General features: G+C 36.7%; 1 protein-coding gene across 1 annotated transcript in view; it reads left to right on the top strand.

The window, feature by feature from the left end:
- CSMD1 (CUB and Sushi multiple domains 1) overlaps positions 1-18,405 on the top strand; it is a 1,244,186-nt gene that overhangs the window by 176,978 nt on the left and 1,048,803 nt on the right. The window lies entirely within an intron of this gene.

Raw genomic sequence — 18,405 nt, 5'->3', positions numbered from 1 at the left:
TGCAACTGATGATTGCAATTTCACATCTTCTTCCTTCTTGGCTGCACATGTAAATCTGTTCATGCAAATTCCATTTAATTGGAAATGCTATTACAATTTACATGTACATTTAATTTTGGACACAAATTAAGAATTTTTTTTTTTTCTCCTTAAACCAATTTTTGCTATTAATTAATGGAAGGAGGGTTGATTCCCTCAGATAAATACTTGTACCACTGCATAAGATATAACAAATCCCATGATGCACTATTAGCTTTTGTCTTATAAGAATATTGTTTTCAAGGGTTCCTGTGAATTTCCACATATAGTGGTAGGTAAGGAAAGGAGGTTAGCTTTTTGCTTATAATCTTTAATATGAAAATCCAGTTGTTTCTGTTTAAGATGTAAGTATTTTAACTGTCAAGCAGATGGACACTAGATTGTGAAGAGTAACAAACATACCAATTCACATCTGTCTTCCTGTGATCAGTATATAGTAGCTGATACAGAATAAACAAGCAAGTAAGATTTATTTACCAGCACTGTGAAGCTGTGTTCCTGATAAGAAATCTGTCCAATACAAAATACAGTCCAATCATGATTCGGAAGTTTCCCATAAGGGGACAAATTTTTATAAAAATTGATAAAGCAGTAGCTGTGGCTTTGAAAATGGTATGTCTTCTTTATTATTGTAACGTATTATCTATTTTTTTGCATAACTGATAACAATCTTTTTCCTAATAGAAGCAATTCTGTTAATATGTTTTCTCTTAGACAATTTCTAAATATTCTTGTCCAAACCTTTTATCTCAAATCTCATAATTATATACAGTTGAATTTGCAGGTACAAATCTGGTACACAGATGTCTATCAAAAAAATTTATTGGGGGTTTCTTTGGAAACTAGGTTGAAAATAAGTTTGTTTGTAATAAATGACAAAGACTGGAGATCAGAGGTTTAGAGATACCCGGCAGTTTGGTAATTTATGGAGGGCTGGAACTTGCCAGAATATTTATATACAGAGCTGAATCATCATGTGTAAGTGCATGTTGCCGGCATGATCCTCAGCTGAAGAACTTTTAGGGTTCAGTTCTGTGGTGGAAACTGCTATCAGTTTTAATCCAAATGTGCAAATTAGACTCAAGTACTATCTATTGACACTTCTAAATTACAAGTTACTTCAGTGAGGAACATGATGAAGAGTCATGAGAGTCAACTTTGACAGTGAATTTTACCTACAGTTTTGAATTATTGCCTACAATTTTGAATTATTTCTTCAGGAGACATAGCTTCTCGCAGACACTTGCGCTTGCATGTGCACTTAACCCTTCATTATAAGGTTAGGGTAGTCTGACTAATGGAAGGCCCAAACATGGAAGGTATTAACAGATTTTTGACTTAGAAACAGCATGACTTTGAGACTCCCATGTGTCATGGAACAGAGTTAAGCCAAGTCCTTTGGGCCTTATTTTGGATCAGCTTGAGGATTGAGTTTGTCTGTCTCTGGTGTTACTACTTTCCCAGAAGCACTGGAGTTCGTTATATAAATGCAGCTGAATACCTTCGCATAGTTTGGTTGAGTTTGTTCTGCAAAAATATCCTAGTACTGCTCTCGGTGCACTCCAGATTACCCTTATATGTCAACTTGTCATGTTCAAAGGTAGCACTTTGAAAGCGCACTTGCATTTGGATCTGTCCCAAGGTAACAAATGGACTTTGGAGTTCTGAGGCCTGTGGTGCAAAGACACGTCTCTAGAGATCCATACTCTGTGTGGAAGAATCACTGCTAAGCCATAAAAAATGGTACTTGTAGAGCCAAACTGTCTCTGTCAAGGGCAGTGCAAGTGTATGGATATTACACTTTCCAGCTCTGCCGGTTCTGACTGCTTACTGCTGAGAACCCTGAACCTGCTCCGCATGGGGTTGTCCGATATTTGTCAGACTTTCTAACGAGTGCTGAGCTGCTTCCAAGCCTGGCCCCAGATTTGTAAGGTGACATATACACAGCAAATGCCTTGCTAATAAATCCTTTTGGACCCATGCTGGCCCACGTCAGACCCAGTTGTATATTCTCAACAGCAATGATTCAGTTTATCTGCAGTTCAGATGTATGACCCACAGAAAAGTGAGGCTGCAGCATATGGAGAAACCTATTAGTAATACTTTAAAAGCTCTTCTCCGGGATTTCTTAAGTATTTTTCCATGCTTCTTGCAAGAGATTGAGTGTATCTTTTCTGAAACTGTGTCAGGAAGTTTTCTCATCTGTACTCTGCAGGATAGGTAGTGTTGCTCTTAACAGTGAGTAAAAATATTTTTTACAAGGACAGCAGAAATGAAATTGTCCCCCACAAATACATGTGTTTTTCTGCACTGGAGCGAATGAAAAAAGTATGGTGGACTACACATTTATTCTCCATTATTTTCTGACAGCTAATAGAAGTCCAAAAGTCATAAATAATCTGGTCCTGAACAAATTACTTACCTTTATTCTTCACTTACCTGCTTCATAAGGAATCTAAAAGGCATGCTGTTGTCATGCTGAAATGCGGAGTTTCTTTGCTTGCTTTTATATTTTGCTAAGCTCTGTTGCTGTGCAGTCCACGATGGAGAATCTCTGTTTTCATACAGAGGTCTGATCCATTGTGGTGATTTTCATATACTTATGGAATTTTTATAAATTATATGAAAGTGCATATATAGCTTGGGTATACTGTCAGTGTGCATTAGGCATTCCTTATGACCAGAAATTAAACGAGAGGAAAGTTTGGAGGAGCCGGCCCTGGGATACAGAGCTGAGATGTCACAGACCTTCTTAAAATCTTTTAAAGTTTGCAGTAGTTTTGCTGTACAGTGTCTATAGGCTGTTTGGGCATCAGTAAAGAAAAAGGAACAGCCCAGATAAAAATCTATCACATATACTTATTTGAAACTGAGTGGCAGTTGTGTTTAATTTAACAAGTGAATTGTCCTGCTTCCTTCCTTCCTCCCTTTCAGGAGAAGGTTTGTCACTCGTTCTTGTGAATTAGGGTTCAGGTGGTGTTACCATAGACATAGGCTGTATGCAGTTACTGCAGAGTGAGTGGTTCTTTTAGAGCAGACAAGAACAATTTCACTTCCTCACTACAGTAGCAGATGAATTCAATTAACTCATGTTACTAATGAAATATAACAGGCAACAATTTTAATACTTAGATTTTGCATATGGGGTTTTTTGTGTGGTGGAGGTAGGGGTTTAAACAAGTCGTGCTGCCGTGGTTGAGTTTCCAACTTGTGCTGTCCTTGGAGAGAGGAGCAGGTTCTGTGTGGAGAGAAAAAGAAGTTCTTTCTCTCTTGACCCCTACAAACTGGTAAGAGGTCTTGTATGTCAAAAGCCTGTAGCTGCAAACTGGCTCCAGAGTATCTGTTTTCACATCCTCAGGTGGGACAGGACCCTAGAACATATTGAATAGATGCTCTGCTGGAGAGGAACCTATGGAGCAGGATAATACAGCCTGAGGGAGAAAGCTGCGTATTATATTTATTCTTTTAAAAAACTTGCAGCTGTAGACAAATTCTGTGTTTGAATTTCTCAGAATTTTAATGTAACTCTTCCTACTCCTGGTCATTATCTGTGACCTCCAGCTCTTTCTGAGCAATGCATTTATCTTATACTGTCAGCTTTCATCATAACAAGTGGTGTAGATCTCATATTTGCAGAGAACACCTGAAATTTCTGTTCATAGGAAATCATTAACAAATAATACACATAGTTTTATTTCTTTATTAATCTGAGATTGGTACCTTTGCAAGGCTCTTGGTCTTGACTTCTCATTTAGTAAATAGGTACATGTAGCAGTTATCTCCAGCTGGCTAAGGTTTGAACACTGTGTTGCAGCTTCACCTAGGAAATCTTGAGTCTAGCTGTGTTCATGGTATTTCTGAGTTACCTTGATTGTGATGCAGTCTAGTTTTAGTACAGACTGATTTTGATACAGTCTGTTTCAAAGATAATAATAAACAAAAATAATACTGAAGGTGGTCCCTGCCTTTTCATTACTTATCTGAAAACTTACTAATGAACAGTGGGTGAAATCATCCATAAAATTTGCTTTTCAACAGTGGCCGAACAAGAAAAAGTCTTCAGAAAAAATTTTTTACTCTTTCTAGAAAGCTACATGTTGTAAACAAAGAAGTATACATTTTACATTTTTCTTTCTAGAAGAACTGCAGGGCAGTATTGATTCCTTAGTATCATTTTATAGAATTCTGTAAACAGAACCTTATGAAATGTATGTCTGAAACTCTGATTTAGGCAAGATAAATATTTTTATTTCTGATAGATGTAGAGAGGTAAGTATTTTAAAGGGAACATAAGTGACAGTTATGTCCCTGTGGGATATTTAAATAAAGCCGGGAAACGGGATTTGTATGTGTGGCATAGTTCCTGTTCACTGCATAGGAAATGTAATTGTCTAGCACTGAAATTTCTTTTCTCCAGTGTTGCTACTGTGAACTCCAAGAAAATTGTAACTCTTTTCCTTCATTTTATTGTTCAAGTTCATCTTGTGGATTTTAATATACTCAGTAAATGTAGTTATGACTAGTCAAAGGCAAAAGCAGTAGGGAATGGTGGGCTGTGATTCCTCAGTGGTTAAATCAAGCGTGTTGGGCCCAGAGTTCTATATACATTTTTCAAAGACCAATACTGTCACTTATTCTTCAGAAACAGATGAAATAGGGATATACCACGAGTCTGAAATTTCCATAGGGATGCTGTTTTGACAACTGCCAGTACCAGAAACCATACTTTCTATCAATATTAAAAAGGATCCATGGCTGTCTGTCTTAGCACAGAACAGTCTTAGAAGTCTAGCGTTGCTTCAGGATGTAAAAGAATATAAATAAATCCTTACTGAATACTTTTATCTGAATGTGTCTGTTTTAGATGCTATCCAGAATCATAGTTTTTTGAAAGAGAGAAAAGAAGTTTGTCTATAAATTACTTTAATCATGTAACATATTAAAGGAAGTGATGAATTACTGATAGCAAATAGCTTTATTTCCTGCATAATGCCACCTGTCATAGCATTGCAAGTATAAAAAAAAAAAAAAAGTTTTTTTTTTTTCTATGTTTCAACTCTTTTTTTTTTTGCTTTTTGACCTCGGTAGGTTTGGGACTTTGTCCCAAATGTGGCCTCAAGACTGCCATACAAATGAATTACACAGTGAGCTAAAACAATGTTGGAAGTGACATGAATATGAGTTACTCTGTTAGATTCAAAAGTCCTGTCTTCTTTGGGTCTGACTGTGGCAAGCCACTATCACATTGCACTGCTGTGCTTATGCAGTCATGAGCATCTTTTGCAATGTATAAGAGTAATGACACCACCATATGTCCTAATTGCTAGAACGATGCACTGCCCTCCCGTGGGTTGTCATTTCTTCATAACGGCATTGCCAGAAGTGTGGTCATCACGCTCATCCAATACCTCTCATCCAAGATTTAGGATGTCCACTCAACATTCTCCACTTCTCTCTTCCTTCTCCCCTTCTCCAACACTGCACATTTAAACAAGAGCTATGAAACATGTGGCATAAGTGTAATGTGATTTGCATTTGCACGGTAAACATGAGTGATACAAGCCATTTGCATCAACACTTCTTGATGAAGTGTTGATGTATCAGTCTGCATCACTGATTCATGTAGCTCTCTCCCAGCTTCTCCTTCTCCCAGGATTTCTTATGGTCTCCTAACTAATTTCATTCAGATACTGGTGACCTTAAATTGAAATGATGGACACAGCTTTCTTTTTATTCATTGTAACTTAAATTAATTGTGGTCTCTGGAAAGCAAGAACCTTTCCGTGTTTCCTTACTTCTTTCCTGTGTGTCTATGTTAGTTCAATTAATATATTGGCTAAAGATGTATCAAAATTAAAGGAATTCTAGTTATGACTATCTTTAATTTACAGTAAGATTAAAACATTTGAAGATATGAGGATTGTTATTTTAAACGTAAGGTTCATCTAGATTTATTTCAGCACAGATTTTGAAGTTATAATTAAAGCCATTTTAAAGTAAAAGAAGAAGATTTTTGTGGTCTTGTGTCATTTACTTAAGAAAGCAATAGCTTCCAGTATAATCAGTTAGAATACTGAAATCCAAGACTGTCAAGTAAACAAAATAAACTCCTTTTCAAAACATGTCTAGTAGACATTTCGGGGGATGAGGAGATGAGTTTCCTTCAGAGGAACTGAGAAGAGCAACAGAAAAAATCCCATACCAGTAATTCATAGCAGCTCTGCAGAGTAGAGTAGTTTGTTGGGTTTTTTTTCTGTTTTGGGGGGGAGGATGTTTTGGGGGGACTGAAACTGTTTTTCAGTAGGTTCAGTGATGCAAGAGTGTGTACAGTTCATGCTTACTGTGGCCAGGTGTTTGCAATAATGGGAGACTGAAAACTGAGTTTTGGATGTGTACATTTTAGCTGATATTTCTCAGGTTAGTTGATCAGATTAACAATATCTTTAATAATAAATAGATAAAATATATTTTTAGTACTTTAAGTTCTTGGCAGCCCCACAGCTGTTAGGCTGCTGAAAAACAGAACATTCAGATTAAAATTTCCTTATTTAAATCTGCCAGTGTTTGAACTTTACTGTATATTTTTGATGACTTGGGAGGTTTGCTTACTAATTTGGAACTTTGCCTAATGTTTTTGTTAAAATAGAACTTTCTATCTTATAATTAATCTCCTTGTTCTGTATGTTCATACAATAAAAGTGCAGAACAAATGAGTACTCAAAATGCTAGATGTATAATGAATAGTTAGGGTTTAAACATAACTATTTTCCTGACAAGGACATGGTACTGCTATAAGCAATTGGCTGTCTTACGTTATTCTTCTGCCAGGTTCCTTCTTTTTTTATAGATTATATAATAAGAAATTGCATACAGTCAGGACTTTCATAACAACACCAAAGGAACTAGTTCATTTCCAAAAACAAGTGAATCTATTTTATTCATTGTTTATTTGAAATTTAAATTTGCTGGTCTTTTCACCACTTGCATGCAGTGGGAATAAATGAGTTTTCCTTATCGATTTATGAATAGAATATCCAGCACAGCTCAGGGAGAAAAAAGAACATAGTCCATCTGCTCGTGCAGAGTGGCATCTTCCTTTTTTTAATGAACCCAACCAGTGAATGTAGTCAACCATGCAGAACTGAATAAAGCCTAATGTGGAGGTAACACACTAACTTTCAAGTTCAAGAGAGCCTACGCTTCTCAGAAAGGGAGAGGACTGTTTGACTTCATTATCCGTGTTCTTCAGTTCACCTGAGTGTCTCTTGTACAGATTTGGCTCGCCATTTCATTTGATGCTGTCTACATTCTGTAGGCTGGAACAGGTTTGCTGTCTCAGTCAACTAGATCTCCCATGTACAAAAAGATCTTTTCTGTAATGTTATGTATAAAGTATAGGCTTAGACTAAGAAATGGTTGCAGTTCTATGGGATGTCCTGCGGTTGCATGACTTCCACAGCACGTGTAGACAGGTGCATATGCACTATCCAGTTCAGAACCTTGTTGAAGAAAACTGATGATCAGAGGTTGCCATCTCCCCCATTGCCTTATATTTGTCAGTCAAAACTTTCTATTTCTGAAACTGCCCAATGGCTGTCTCATAAATTCGATCCCACAATAAGATGTGATATTTATGAAGTGGTGCCTCTCCATATCTACCTGACTGTGCAGTATGCCATGAAAACTTGATGTCATATTAAATGGCAGGCCATGTTTCAGGCAGATGAATTCAATCTTCAGTAAGCACTTCCATTTGTGCAAATTATATTTTTTGTATGAATCTGAGTGTCACAGATTCTTAATTTTTTTTCAAAGCCTCATAATTTAATTTCTTATATGTTTTGATATTACTTGGTTGCACTTTTCCTGATAGTATCACTGACCGTAATAAAGGGCTGTGACACCACTTTGTCAGGTGGCTGATTCTGCAAAAAGGCCCAAATACAGGGTTATGTTATGTCATGTCATTTTACACAGGTCAAAGCACTGCTGTGTATTCAATAGTCATACTACTCGCCTGCAACAGAACACTTCTTCAAGAAAACGTAACGCAAGTGTAAAGAGTAACATTATATAGATTATAACAGTAGTTCCCAGTGAAAAGCAAGGATTTGCTAATCCAGCTGCTCTGTCAAATATCTTTGAGGATGGCTTTTCTTCTCATACTAAATGTGATAAAAAAAGCTGCCTGAAAGAAAACCTTTTCACAAGTTGGAGTGCTAACATCATGGAGCCATACTGCTATTTCTGACAAAATAGCTCCAGTAATTGGAAGCCTGTTGTCTTGTCTAAACCAAGTCTTTAATAACTTCCTCAGTTGTGCTGGATTAAATATGGTTCAAAACACAGCTTCTTTGTTATGCCATTTTTAGCATTCCTTAACCTAACATACTGGAAGGTGGCTCCATGGAAGTATGAGGGAGACTATCACTGCTTCAGAATTTGCCCTTAAAATTTGTTCTAGCTGAAATTTGCTATATTGCATGGAAAGCGTGAAGCCTAAAATGTAGAACAGCAGTAACTGTTTCTACCTTAATTATAGCTAGGTAATCTTTTATTTATAGCTAGGATACCTTTTATTGTTGGAGGCATAAGTGGAATTCTTCTTCATTTTACCCATTGCTGTCCATTTAGCTCCTTACTGATACACTAAGCTATAGTATTTACTGCGGATGGCAAGATCATTGGGAGATTATAGTGTGAGATTCCAAGGAGAGCCAATCTGCACATTAGCGCTCACAAAACATGGATAAACCTGATTTATTATTTCATTCTTGGTTTAACAGCTCTAATGGTACTCCTTTGATGTGGACATTGTCTACTAGAAAGTGAACAGAGATAATTTTTTGAAGGTTGTTGGAAAGCCAAAAGGCTATGACAGCTTCTTGCTTGGACCACATTTGACTTGCAGGTGGCAAGATTTGGAGAGATTTCCCATACTCACAGTTGTCCAGTTCTTTCAAAAACTAGTTCAGAGAGAGATTAGTGAAAATGTCTGTAGTCTTTCAGAAAGAAGTTTCTGTGTTTGCTGTAGCAGTATAATTTGATAGTCATAGAAAACCTATCCAAAAAAAAAAAAGTAAATAAAAAATGGTTTTGGTCCCTGAAGGCAACTTGTGGCAGTATCTCAAGATAATAAATTACATCTGATCCCAGGAGTGGCTGTGGTAGAGAGGAAGGTCAAAAGGGAAAAAAGTCCAAATAATCTGTACAAACTGAAAAAGTTCCATATGTGATAAAATTGTCAAATATTATCAAGATAAATAGAGCTATTTAACATGTGGAGCAGAGGGAAGCTTTTTTTGGTAACAGATGTCCTTCCGAATGGATACCCAGCACTGACTTTCATATGATGCAATGTGTTAAAGTTTATCAGAGAGAAAAACTCAGCTGAAATACCAGACAGAAATTCAGAATGTAAACCCATTCACTTTTGCTGACGTTTTGGGTTTTCAGTTTAATTTTATTTTAGCAGTACATCACAGCTTCAGTTAGACTGCTATTGCTGATGTGCAAATTCTTTTTCAAAACCCTTCTATTATTACCAGAAGCTTTTCTTGTATCTTCTCTACTTGACTTTGAGTATATTTTGTGATGTAAGAAGTGGGGATTTAGAGCTGGATTAATTAATTTGTCTTAAAAACCAGATTACGGACTTCAAGCAGTTAAACAGAATTCCAACATTTATTTTCCTGCTCTAAGAAATCATTATAAAATAATCCAATATTCATACACCATAATTACTATGAGGCTTATTACTGCATATTCCTTTTCATCACTACATATGTAGTTATTTGCATGTCACAGGCAATGAACTGGACAGCCGAAGTAGCTTTCTGATTAACACACAGAAGATTGGAGTTTGTGTTCTACTTTAAGTTCAGGTATTCTTGGCTTACAGTCGAATTCTAAGACCACAGAGCTATGCCACAGTATTGTTATATTTAAATCTCCTTTTCTGGGTTACAGTGTTCGTGTATCCTTTCCTGCTTTTCAAAGGTGAAGCTAGCTGTGCTTTTGATTAATGCTTTTCTCAAATTCTCAGCTCTTTTTTTTCTTAAGCACCAAACAAAGAAAATGCTCTTGTTGAATATTATTTCATTCCCTTATTTGTTTTTCTATAGAGATCTTCTTCTATAAAAATACATTTTAAAATGCATTTTCTGTGCTTTAGTTCAGTCTATGGATCCAGTATTTTCTCACCTGTGAGCTGCCAAGCTTACCGATTTTTGAGTGTTATGTTCTTCCATATATTTCATATGTTTATTTTAATTCCAATTTATCACAAATACACATATTCAACTGGAACCTTTAAAACAAGTTAAAATAGACAATATTAAACTAAAGATTCCATTTCGTGTCTGTTTTCTTCTGAATTATTAGTCATATATCTTTAACATAATTCTTAACTGTGCATTCTTTTTATCTTGTTTTGCATTCTGAACAGTAAAAAAGTAATATCTGATAGTATTATTAGTTTATTGGTCAAACCTCTACCTTTATGCTTGTAAGTACAAAAGTAATAGCAGCATGATCGCAAAAAACCTGATTAATCAGCAGCTCAAATCTCTCTTTTTGAAAATGAGGAAGCATAATTTTAAAAGGGTTCTTGCCTCTTTTTTATTCCTAATATTGTCAGTTGTAGATCTTGCTGTTTATTTAGTTAAATTTATATATATACATTTAAACGTTTTCAGCAAACATAGCCAAAGAGCTTTTACTTACAGTTAGATAAAACGGGCAACTATGTTTTTAAGTTCTGACATGGGACTGGGAGTGCAAATGGTTATGGGGACATTGTGTTTATACACAAGTACACTGTTAGCAAGATTGAGCTTGTCTCGAAGTGCCTGTAGCTCTGCTATATTTGCTTTAATGTCCTATAGGCCATTGGTTAGCAGCTGAATTCCCTCCAATGGTGTAAATAATTTGAAACATCTTGTGCTTGATCTGAAGCCCAGAAAAATCAGTTTCTATCTCAGACTGTATTATTTATTTCTGCCCTTCTTTTCTCCTCTCTTTCTCTTTCTGATACTTTAGTAACCACGGACCTTTTGGAGCAAGAGATTGAGATGCCAGTTCCACATATACTAAGTTGACACTTCAGGACTTAATAGCATTCCTCGAACCAGACCACACTTGGGTCTTGCCAGGCAGAGAAAATGTCATTAGTCAAAAGGAAAGGAAAAAATACAGCAATAGTTTGTTTACTATATCCATTAATTCTTTTGTCTTTTCACTTAAAATGCAGTTCCACTTTATGGTTTTTGAATGGCGAAGTTAAAGAGTTTTCCTTCCTACTTGCTCCTCCTCAACCCTGCCTGTTTTTTTTCTTTTCTTTCTATTTTGTGAGATTGCACACAGAAACTCATTAAGCAAAATGGAATAAGAACTTCTGAGTGGAAGGGGAAGGAGAAAGGGCTTTTACCTGGACTCTTCCACTGTCTGTGCTTAGAGGTTAGTGTCACAAAAAGTTGAATTATCCAAATGAAAGGGACGTAAATGATGACTGGACAGAGCACTGGCAGATGGAGGTAAGAATCTCTTATTCTTGCTTTTTGCAAAAAGAGAATCAAGCAGGGAATTCTTGGAAATTTGTACCTAGGGAAGTTCAGCCCTAGATTGCTGAATTGACTTTACCTGACAATACAGAAAAAAAACCCATGTGGTTTCTGCTACACTCCCACAGAATTTCTGGTAGCTATTAAATTTGCTACAAAATGCAGAGGGCTTTTTAAAATATTTTCAGCAGGTCATTTATGTAAATGTCTGTTGGAAAGTCTCCTCTGGTTGTAGAACAGGGGAAAAAAAAGGAAAAAAGTTCTCTTTAACCATGCAGCCACAGCTCTTACCTTTTATCTTCATCTTTGCCGTCTCCTTTGTTCTGCTGCACTAGAGAATTTTTGAAGTACAGTTTAGAAGTAGCTCGTTTAGCCATTCTAGCTATAATTCAACTAGTTAGTTAGACTTCTATGAACTGTTCAGCCTTGCTATAACAGCTTGTTTACATGTAATGTAGACACATGTAAAAAGAGTTTTCTTCTTGATTTCTTTGGTAAAACTAAAAGAAGCTAGCGAAGATGTCAGCCTTTCTTATGAAGACAGCATAGCAAACCACACCAAACCCCAGCTCTGACATGTTAGGCATTTTTAATATTTCACCAGTTAGGAGCCATAAGCCTTTCCCAGAGGTCTAAAATTAAAGAGATTTTACACTCTACGTTTGGGTTTGGAAGAGAAAGTGGTATGATAACATTTTTGTCTTGTAAGCTCCAAGTAGATGTCCCTAATATTTACTGATTTACACAATGGTACTAGAGTTTCTACCTCTCTTCTGTGTAATTTTCTAGCATTTTATCTTTTTTTGGCCCAAGAGGTCATAGGTAAATCACAACAGAAAAACTTGAATTTCAATCTGAACTTTAAGTATCTTTTTACACAATGTCTATTTGGGCCTCTCTTTTTAACAATTAGTACATGCATAATTTACATAATAAATCATGATAAAACATTTGTGAAAACTTACACACTTGCTGATTTAGGTATAGTGCAATAAGACTAAAAGGCTGTTTCTGAAATCAATGTTGATTAATTTTTTTTATATTTATAATGCACTTTCTAAGGAAGTGCTTTGAGGCGTAGAAACAGACATAAGTATCATGTTGTAAAGTATGTCAGGGACAGCTCCATACATAGCTTAAATTCTTTAACTTAAATTGATAAAATACCTGAACTGAATTCTCATCCATAAATAGAAAAGTTGATAACAGGTATTTTTAGAATGATGAAATTGTATTTTCTAAATAAGGTCATACTGTCCCAACAATGATGCTAAGAGTAACAGAATAGAAAAAAATAATGGGAAATATTTGTCCAGATTATGTAAGAGGAGGAAAAAGTTGCCAAAACATTGCCTTGTAGTCAATTGTCCTGGTTTCAGCTGGGATTGAGTTAATTGTCTTCCTAGTAGCTGGTACAGTGCTATGTTTTTGAGTTCAGTATGAGAAGAATGTTGATAACACACTTATGGTTTCAGTTGCTGCTAAGTAATGTTTTGTCTAAATTCAAGGATTTTTCAGCTTCTCATGCCCAGCCAGCATGAAGTCTGGAGGGGCACAAGAAGTTGGGAGGGGACACAGCCAGGGCAGCTGACCCAAAGTGGCCAATGGGGTATTCCATACCATGTGATGTCATGCCCAGTATATAAACTGGGGGGAGTGGGGGCAGGGGGATAGCCGCTTGGGGACTAACTGGGCGTCAATTGGCGGCTGGTGAACAATTGCATTGTGCAGCACTTGTATATTCCAATCCTTTTATTATTACTGTTGTCATTTTATTAGTGTTATCATTATAATTATTAGTTTCTTCTTTTCTGTTCATTAAATCGTTCTTATTTCAACCCACGAGTTTTACTTCTTTTCCTGATTTTCTCCCCCATCCCACTGAGTAGGGGGGGAATTGAGTGAGCGGCTGTGTGGTGCTTAGTTGCTGGCTGGCGTTAAACCACGACATCAATTTAATTTCCAAATAGTTTTTACAAATATTCAAGAAAACACTTTTCAGAGCTGTTTTGTTATATAGTGTGGTATATCTCACATTACTTAAAAAGGATATCTGAAGCTGTTTCTCTGAAATGTGTGTAGAATTGTTGTGTTCAAATGAGTAGCTCTGTATTTTGGTTGTTATTAGAGATTATTAGTATACTGGGATAGAAGAATTTGTCTTACGGTATTTTCTCTTACACTTCTTAACTTTATGGGAACTACTAAGGTCAGTTATGTAATTGTTTTAGCAGCGTGAAAAATTAAATTGGACAGACTTATAAGCGTATCAAACTCTACAAAGATTGATGTCATTAGGAAAGCTGTACACGCTCAAAACATGAAGCAAATAAAATCTTTTTGTGCATCGCGGTTCAACCCCCACCAGCAGCTGTGTCCCACCCAGCCGCTCACTCACTCTGTGCCAGTGGGATGGGGGAGAGAATCGGAAGGGGAAAAGTGAGAAAACTCATGGGTTGAGATAAAGACAGTTTAATAGGTAAAGAAAAAGCCGCGCTCACAAGCAAAGCAAAACCAGGAATTCATTCATCACTTCCCATGGGCAGGCAGGTGTTCAGCCATCTCCAGGAGAGCAGGGCTCCATCACGTGTAATGGTTACTTGGGAAGACAAACACCATCACTCTGAACGTCCCCCCTTCCTTCTCCTTCCCGCAGCTTTATATGCTGAGCATGATGTTGTATGGCCTAGAATATCACTTGGGTCAGTTGGGGTCAGCTGTCCCACCTGTGTCCCCTCCCAACTCCTTGTGCCTCCCCAGCCTCCTCGCTGGTGGGGTAGGGTGAGAAGCAGTAAAGGCATTGGCTCTGTGTAAGCATTGCTCAACAGTAACGAAAACATCCCTGTATTATTCACACTGTGTTCAGCACAAATCCAAAACAGAGCCCCATACTAGCTGCTATGAAGAAAATTAACTCCACCCCAGCCAAAACCAGTATATTGTGTTATTGGATAAGTACACTTTACAAGATGCGTTCTTTTCTTTCCTAATTTACTAATTTCTATCCTTAGATTTGAAGTTTCTCAAATGAGAGTTCCAAGCAGTATTAAAACATTTTTAATATGTATATGGCTATTTCTGTATGATATTGCATCGTCTTACTGAGATGAAGTTCATGGATGATTAACATTCCACTTCATCTCTGAAACAAGGTTACAATGCCATATTGATCCTCAAGCCGATTGATGTTATGTGACAAAATGATATTTCTATTTCTGGAAGAGGGTATAGAGGGTAAAGTAGAATTAAGATCTAAAAAGATCATTTTTTTATCAATATTCACTCATTTACAGCCTTTCAAAACAGAAGTTGATTTCTTAAATAGTGTATATGAGGAAGCAGTGTGGCAGAGATTTGTAATTTATTTCTGCGTGCCTAACCTATGAGGGGAGCATGCAGAATTAAACTTGATGTGTTTTCATTCTCATCACAAAGGGGGTTCTTGCTGTGCTCCCAAACAGAATGAAGGACTGTTGCTCCATAAACTAGTTTTTGCTTTTGGGTTATGATTCTACAAAATGTGCCACATGTCATCTGGCTGTTTCCACGCAGAAAAAGAAAATGGAGGCATTGCATATGTTTGTCTTCTTTCAGACCAGTGGACTAGGCTCTTTATTGGCAGCATTCATCAGTGTCAGCATTTCTGATTTAATGAATTCTGCCTATTCCAGATAAGTGGGAATCTGTTATTCTATTAATAGTTTTTCAGATTCCCTTGAAAGGAAATATCTAAAATACTGCATTGTGGAACAAAGAACATGTATTTTCAGTACTGTCAAAAAGTAGAATTTAATATTAAAATGACCTTAGGAATACACTCCCCAACAACGTAGTTTGGTAAAGTTCCTTCAGATAAAGACATGAAAATTAAGCAAAGAAGTCTGAAAACTCAGTTGCTAATTTACATAGAATTCATAGATTAAGAGTTGATATGGACTTACAAAGCCTGACTGCATGCATTTTATTGAATAAACTATTTATTAAGGCCTTTAACACAGGTGATTCACTGAAAGGCTCAGCTTTGTTCCTTGAAGACCATTTTCCACATAAAACCAATTTGGAAATTGTTAAATTCACATCAGCAAAAATTTGGTTGAGTAACATTTGTATTAACATACAATTCTAGCCTCTTCTTGTGGTTAAAAAATTGTCATGCCACTTTAGAGTGCTTAAAACCTATCATTCATGGAGATGTATCCTGGTAAGGGGCCTGTAAGCCACTATTTGGAAATCCAAGTAGCAAAGTATGAGCTGACATTGGCATAGACAATTAAGAATCATAATAGAAGGGTGGAGTTGTTTGTTTGTTTTTCTTACACCATATTGTTTGTCCTTCCCATTCGCTGAATAGCTACCTGCAGATGTTGAGCTATGGCCTCGGCTAATGTCTACAAAACAGAAAAGGCATTTGGAATACAGGCAGTGGCTGGTAGTGGAACAGAGTAATACAAATAGAAAAGCGAAGATTAATTAACCTACTCATGGTATTAAGGCAGAATTATTTGTTGGAGGGAGAATAGATGGAAGGAGAAGGAATGGAGGAGAGCTGAAGAGGCTTTCTGCCTACTGAAGGAGAGAGGCTGCTCCCAAGGTGTGAATGAAAACGTAGTCTTGCTGGGCAGGACTGATAACAGCAGAGATATGATGAGGTGACAAGCGGAGTTGTGTTCTTAGACAGCAGTACCTTTAAACCAAGTTTAGGGTCTCTATCTGTTTGATCATAATGATTGCCATTATTTCTAGGAGGACCATGCTGCTTTTTCTAGCTTTATTTCTGGTGGGGTTTTGTTGGGGTTTTTTTAGGACCATTTTCAGTTCTGTTCTTAGAACCTATCTTTTTTCTTATGCCTGATTAGATGCCGTGAAACTATTTGTAGGTGAGTCACAATGGCTTAAAATGGTCGGCAGAATGTCTTTCATGAATTCAACACTGGCAGATCAGCTGTGTATTTCAGTAGATAATTCTACATAAATAACTGATTGTTCTATGTGTCTGTGGTCTCTGGTAGTCAGTACTTCTTCTAGCTAGTCAAGAAGATATTTTGAGAATAATTTTGAGAGCATCTATGCTTGTTTTCATATATATTCTGGTTTTTGATGGCCTCTCTTTTGCTAGCTATTGTATCAGTGTTGCATATACATTGTCATCAGTCTCTGCAGTTGAGTATAGTTACCTGGAGTGAATTCAGCTTTAATTTAAGAACTCCAGAACTGCCCTTCCTGTGGTTTTCCCCTCACAGATCTTCCAGAGAGTCATGCATAGGAGAGATGTTAGTGAAAGCTCAATAACTGCTGTGACAGAATTGGAAAGTACAAGTTGAAAGACAGTTGTTGTTCTCAAGGATGTTGTAACATTGACTAATTGGAAGAAATTGTTTATAAAAACTTTTGAGGAGTGAAAATATTTGTATTGGAGAGGCAAAAGAGCAGAAAAGAAGACACAGTTGGTTTTCTTTAAACCAATGCATATTCAGTAGAACTGTGATCTGTAGCATACACAGTTTCTTTTCAAACATTGGAGGGTCTTGTCAGCACTTTTGTCTTTCAATATTAAAGTCCTGAGATTGTTGCTGTTGGCCATTTCTGATCATTAGTCTCATCCTGCCCGAGTCAGCCCTGTTGAAATTGAAGTAAACTTTGTTGGCTGTAATCCAAGCCAAAGCCATACTCTAAAAATTAACCTGGTTGTGATATGGAAATATGTACTCATAACAGCATTCTTTCTCTAATGGGTCAAGCATGAACCGGTGATAATACATGGCATGGCATGCTTTCACTGCTAGGGATATGTGAGGCATGGTGGAGCATGTGGTGCTGGAACACTGCTGTCCTGAAGTCAGCAGCTTGTGCTGGGCACCCAGCCACCTTCTAGGGTGCAGAAGTGGAGCGGTGGGTAGGCAGGGATATAACCCAGAAAATGGAGTACTCTGAGTGAAGAACTCCATAAGTTAGGCTGTAGAAAGTGTTGAGAAGTTGGGCAAATCTTCAGTGGACTACTCATGGAGGACTGATGTCCTTTTCTTACACAGGGACACATACCTCTGCATATGCTCCAAAGCCATTAACTCGTTCCTGGAGCTCAACTTCTCTCTCAAGTCAGGCTTTTTTTCTTCTCTTTTTTTTTTTTTGTTTTGTTTATTTTGGTACAAAATATAAAATCAGTAAGAGATCATGATGCTCTTGCCTCCCCATTTCATACATCTTATTTCCTTTATATCCTGGATTAATATTTTTTTCCTAAAAATTGGCTGTCCAGATTAATCTAGTATAATCTCTCTCTTTTTACTGTCTAAATAAAAAGAGCCTAAAGATCTTTTTCGATCAGAGGCATAACTTTTAGCATGTTGCTAAAGTTAGATGGGATTCATCCAACCATTGTAATGCTAAAGCCTCTAAACTTGGCAGTAACACAGCTTGACAATGTCCTTTGTACAAGTAATGTTTATTGCACCTGTGATTAGAGCTTTGTTCAACTGTATTTGCTTGTGATTCATTGAAAAAAAGTTAAGGAAAAAAGCATATGTCTTTTGAAGATATGAAAAGCAAGATAATGACAAAACCCTCCACCTTATTCTTCTGTACATTTATGAAAAGGAAAACATGTAATCCTTATATAAATATTTTATATTTTGAAGAAACAAGGAGCCAGTGAAGTTGCAACTATGAGAACAGCTGCTGTTTATTTTTGTGGGTTTTTTTTTTTCCTTAAGTGATAAACTGAAATCTTTTACACTCAACTTTCCTATTAAATAATAATAATTTGCTTCATCCCAGAAAAAGTCTTTTCCAAATTCTCTTTTTAGGT

This window comes from Harpia harpyja, chromosome 15, assembly GCF_026419915.1.
Source record: "Harpia harpyja isolate bHarHar1 chromosome 15, bHarHar1 primary haplotype, whole genome shotgun sequence".
Classification (NCBI taxonomy): domain Eukaryota; kingdom Metazoa; phylum Chordata; class Aves; order Accipitriformes; family Accipitridae; genus Harpia; species Harpia harpyja.
Note: the sequence above shows the minus strand (reverse complement) of the source record. Positions and strands in the feature narration are given on the sequence as shown.